The sequence below is a fragment of the Botryllus schlosseri genome, chromosome 9 (genome assembly GCF_051294905.1).
Source record: "Botryllus schlosseri isolate E-star chromosome 9, Bs_hap1, whole genome shotgun sequence".
NCBI lineage: Eukaryota > Metazoa > Chordata > Ascidiacea > Stolidobranchia > Styelidae > Botryllus > Botryllus schlosseri.
In genome coordinates this window covers 4,458,777-4,464,776 of record NC_137244.1, presented here as the reverse complement: position 1 = coordinate 4,464,776, position 6,000 = coordinate 4,458,777, and positions in this window count along the sequence as shown.

The following is a 6,000-nucleotide window of genomic DNA, read 5'->3' as shown; positions in this document are numbered from 1 at the left end:
CAAATCTACATCATTAGTCCTGCTATCCATAAGATCTTCATCTTGATCTAAGTTATCGAGCATATAGCAGTTTAAAGTTACACTGGATAAGCTGAATGGGGCATTGGACCTATAGCTGATAGTAAATGTAATGTTTAATTTTCTTGCCATATCCTGCAGTTTGCATCAAATATGAGTGTGAAATATCCTCGGATGGTTGCATCCTCTAACCAAAAATAGGAGACGGAGTCTTAATAATTCAATTGAACCGTTGGCTAGATAACTTATTATATGGTAAAAGTGTGGATTTTTATACGGTATGGAAAAGTGATATGGCTAAATTCGTGAAAATTTGCATATTTTGGGCATATGTCGTAGAGCAAAAACTTGACGTGATAGAAGAAAACCAGTTGCATTTCTGGAATCAGCACGCCAAAATTAGCCTAAATCAAGTGCAAAATCGAAATCAACAATTTTTTTGTTCAAAATTGTTGCCCAGTGTTATCAGCAACCGTTTGCAAGGTGGCAAACGCATTGTTCGTATTGATAAAAGCATGGATAGCAGCAAATATGCTCATATACGGATTAGGTAATCACGGTAGGGCAAGTTTTTGCAACTTTTGCAACTTTTTTTTACAGCTTCCGGCAGCTTCCTAAATACTCGTGAGATATGTAGAATGCTGTTTCAAACTGTTTTAAGGAATCTTATCGTGCAACTTTTTGCAACTTTTGTCCATTTTTTCATGCAACTCTTTGCAACATTTTGCAACTTTTTTGATTTTTCAATAAAGTATTTTCGGTTTTGGTGAAATACACGGCCAAACTCGACTGAAACACCGTAAATCAGCACCGAAGGACAGGTATTTCGGGAGCTGAGCCGGTAAATTGACCTTTTTTAGGCAACCGAGGAAAATGTGGTGTTTTAGTGCAACTTTTGCAACTTTTGTCAAAAATAAATAAATAAAGGCAACTTTCCGCGGATTTAACTGCAACAAAAACTTGCCCTAGTAATCAGCGATTGAATTTCAAGACCAGAAAAGGGCAAATATATATGCATTGCCTTAGTGCCATCGTAACGTCTTTACTTGTTGCAGCGGTTGATTTAACGGGAATGTTTTTCGAGCCGAGAGAGTATAACTGTGAATTGCGCGGCGACATTAAAAAAGTGTTGCACGGGTGCACATTCCTCTCGATCCATTCGTTGCTGTGGGTCCGGCAACAATTAATGTTTAAACAAAGGCGAGCTTATGAAGTCGGTGACGCCGCAATGGATTTACAAAATCAGCTTTTCCACCATTCCTTTGCTGTTCACTTGTCAGCCGCTCACTGTCCTACTCTTGGTATATGGGGATCAGAGGTGGTCAGTAACGAAGTATTTCTACTTGTTCGAAGTACTCAATTAGTTTTCCTCTATTTCTAGTACTTACTCAAGCCGATATTTTTCGCTACGTCTACTTCTACTTCGTAATATTTTGTGAACGACTTACTTACTTTTCGCTATTGTCAGTTTGTCAAGTAGAAGTAGTTTACTTCCGCAATAAGAAAGATAGCCTAAGAAATTTCGGGACTGTTTTCACGAAGTACCAACCATTAATTTTTATAAAAGTCATGTAATACCCAGAATTTTCGTTGCGCTTCGCGCACAGTAGATATGTGACAAATATGTTTTAACGAAACTATGGCTGAACATAATTTAGATACCGGGTTTCGTTGTTCCGTTCACACCGCATTGTCGTCTATATCAGTGGTTCTCAACCTTTTTCACCTCGCGGACCAGTAAAATTTAAAAAAAAATGACTGGCGGACCGGTGAACTTTCAAAATTGAAAGTAAGCCTAATTGTAAAGCATGCAGCCGTTTTTTGCAGTTATATGATGCTGGAGAGTGACATTTAGAGTGTTTTGATCGTAATTAATTATCTTCACGATGGCATCCGTGTGATTTTATAGTAGTCAGTCTGCTGAGTCGATGTAAAATTGCCTTATCCAGATAATACCGCCGAGAGTCGTTAACAGTCTTTCGTGCCGAAGGCCGTGGGTTTAACCGACCACGCCAACTGGAATAATATTCTTCTCTTTGACAATATCGATTCAAGAAGCGTTTAGGAGTCGAACCAAGCACCTGGTCGTGCTACCTTGCTCATTGACCACTGCCACCAGACGCATAGGCTACTCTGGCTACTACGAATACAATGCGTGACGCAAGAAAACACATTACAGCAACTATACCGGCAATCCGTGCCGAAAAAGCACTTCGTCAGCCCACCCCAAATAGCGTTGATCTTGTGTCCACATTTCGATAAAGCAACAGTTGGACGGATGTTTTCACCTGTACTTGTGAGCACATTCATTCTACTCAGTGTAAGCAAAGAGTTTAAGTAGCTTAATCGCGTCAATACGAAAATTTTCCACCATTCATGACTGAATCGGTTTTCTCGCTGCCGTATTTTTGGTACGCCTTTCGGAGTCCCATGTTTGCCTAATCTTCATTATTATGTGTTGGTACGTCATGGCGCGGTAATAGCTGACGCCCAAATGCCTTTTTCTATAAATCATGCGTATTTCTCGGAGAAGGGCACCTAATATGTAAGACATTTAGTGACACTAAATCGCGCAAAGAACGAAAAGAAATTGAAAAATGTTGGAAAAAGTTTCAAATAAATACGCTACGATTTAGGTTCATAATGGTTGTAATGACTCGAGTCAATTTGTGTATTGACTCGACTTGTACTCGAGTCATTGCACATGACTCGGAGCAAGTAATATGACTCGAGACTGGGTCTACCAAGACAGGCATTTCATTACAATTTCGAAGAATAGTAAAGTTATCACGCTGATATTATTTCGTCGATCAATACTGGTACTTGAAAATGCTACCTGAAACTGTTGAAAGTGACGAAAATGAGGATATTATGAATGAGAAGCATTCGATATCACCGAGTAGAGTAGTGAAAAGTGGGCCTCACATGACACTGAAAAGTCCACACAATGACTTGGACTCGCCAGTCTACTCAGTGACTTGGACTCGGACTTGACTCGGTGGTGAATTGAAAATGACTCGACTTGACTCGAGTCAAAACCAAAAAAGTGAGATTCACTTGTGACTCGGAACCTTGTGACTTGGTTACAACTCTGATGGTCATTTGCAAAATAATTTCGGGTTCTTTTCAAGCTCAGCCCTTCTCCAATTAGGCGGCTTGGGGTGCCCCGTTTACGGTCCTGCACAAAATGAATGAATCGAAGACGAATGCTCGCGCAAACTCCGCTGTTTAGCGATGAGTAAGCTCGTACCGGTTCTGTACTTGTCACTCGTATGTCGTCTGATGACACGTCTTGAACTTCAAGTCAAATCGAACATGTTTCCATCCCTAGTGTTACCTCAAGAAGTTCTGAATCAGTTTAAAATTTGATGTTTTATTTATTTGATCAATGGACAAGACTTTTACATTGCATCTTGAATTTAAGGTATAAAATTGTAAATTACCTGGCGGACCGGCAGGAATGTCGTCGCGGACCGGCGGTTGAGAACCACTGGTCTATATCAAATATTTCATCACCGTAGGTATGGGCTAATGGCCCTCCATGACGTTTGAAACTACCGTTTCGCAATCTAGCAAATACCTATTATAGCCAGCAGCCCATGACTGTCCTAATCTGAAAAAGTGGAATTTGACTTTTTTTAACGTTAGACCTGTTTTAGCAGACAGCCGTTGAGACTTTCTGGACAAAAGACATGAAATATATTTTCTGCTTTTTAGAAGTAATATTTGTATTTTCTTTCAATTACGAGTATTATACGTTGAGTTCTAACAATAGTTTCAGTTCTTTATCTGGAGAACATACCTGTTGAATTATAAAAGTAAGTGTAGTAATGCCTTATATTTTCCGAAAATAAAGCTATACGCTACATGGCATTTTTACGATCTGCCATATTTTTAATTAACGAATACTAATCGCGCAAAGTGTTAAAGATGTATCCAACACAACTTCTTCGTATTGTTCTTCGACTGACCTAGGGGCCATATAATATGGGGGAGTGCGCCATGCCATGATATTCTCTAAAACGGGGTGTTCGAGCAAACAAAGGATTAGCATCGCATTTCCATATCAATACTATCATTTACATTCCATTCCATTTCTATATGAGCTGTATCTTCGCTACTGTTATAGGAATACATATATATTGTCAGTAACGGTTAGTCATGTGCAATGTTCCCACTAAGCTGCGTGCGTGGTCGGCCGCGCATTTTCGACAAAGTCGACGCGCACAGAAAAACGTGTGCCCCGCGCAAGAAAGCTGAAGTGCGCCATTTTAGTCGTTACGTACTGTTGTCGAAGGGACCGCACGGTGAGATGGTGAGTGCGCGGAGATACTTGAAAAATTAGAGGAAACATCGGTCATGTGTTACCGAAGGTCCCCAGGTTGATGTACTTGCTAGTACGGCTATATAATGTAGCCTCTGGGGAATTTCAGAATGATGGAAAGACATCTTTATATCAGATTGCAGGGGATCACCAATAGTTTGAAACCGAGAGCAATGTTCCCTCTAAGCTGCGTACGTACTGCTGACAAAGTCTGCGCGCACAAAAAATGCGTGCCGCGGGCAAACAAAAATCCACCTGTTGTACGAATAAAATGCTCAGATGAAGCGACGCCATCTCTTTTTGTAGGAAATGTATTAAAATGCGATAAAAAAAATCGAGTCCGTCGCAGCGAACGTCAGAGTTTCACCCAATACGGAGAAATCGAGAGTAGAGTCAAAGTGACGACCTTTTTGTATAGTCAACACCATACATTGTTGGGAAAATTGCGGGTAAATCGGGAGTCCAACCGTGGCTACGCACTCTTGTTCAAGGGACCGTGCATGTGAATTGATGAGACCGCGTATATAGACTGGAGAAAAATTTGAGGGAACATTGACCAAGAGTCACTTCTCCAGTACTGATTAATGCGATGGGATACTAGTTACTCCCGCCGTTTAGCCGTGCTTAGTTGGATTTCTTCAGACCCTTTTGGCCGAAATTTCAGTCAAACATTTCCCCCTGGGGAAAAATCAGCCCGATGAATAAAAAAAGGTCCCCTTCTCCCGCGCAAACACCTGTTGACTGAAGAATATAAGACGTGTTTGTTTCATGCACGGCGGTAACAACACTTTATCGACCTCCAAAAACAATCGTCTTGGTACCAATCAACACATATTCTTGAGGGCTTCGTTCCAGAGACTCCCCATACTTTCATTGATACATACAATTCACAGGAAAACCAACACACGCACGCACACACCTTTCCGCAGCGAACCAAGTCCGGTATGACGCGATTCGTAGCCTGCATGTGGCAGTGTCCCGCTCTGAAGGGCGGTCCCCCTAAGTTTGGTTTATTGTCCTATGTGGGCCAAAGACCGCGTTTTTTTTATTGAGGGGACTGAAGAAGTTCTGTTCCGACCCTATTGGCACCCCAGCTATACTGTTGGATCGGTGCTGTCATCTGGATGTGTGTTGTAACCAGGTCTGAAACAACATTTTGTCAGCCCCCTTCCGCCCAAAAAAGCACCGATATTGGGAACAACATAGGGTGATCAATGCAACTTCTTGGGGGCTTACTATATGCATCTTATTGTTAAATCTTGTGAATGAATTCTTTCAATCGTATTGGTTCTTTCATATATTACTATAAAATGCACCAGAAGGTTGCAACTCTAGTGGTTTTCGACCTATTATGGTCGCGACCTCATTTTCATTTTGAAAATGCTCCGTGGCCCACATCAAAATTTGGCAAGCAGACTGCTAAACAAATGGTGAGCACCTTTGCCGCATTAACTCACGGCCTATGTCGGAAGCTGATCTCGTTCAACATCTTTGCGATCCCCAGAATAGGGGAAGCGACCCCGAGATTGAGAACCGCTATCTTCGACTAAACCACCCAAACGGCATTACCGACACTATTGGAATGAATAAACGGTTTTCTAAAAATTGCGATTATAATTAGTCTTACTGCAGTTAATGATTATTTATTTTTTATTGAA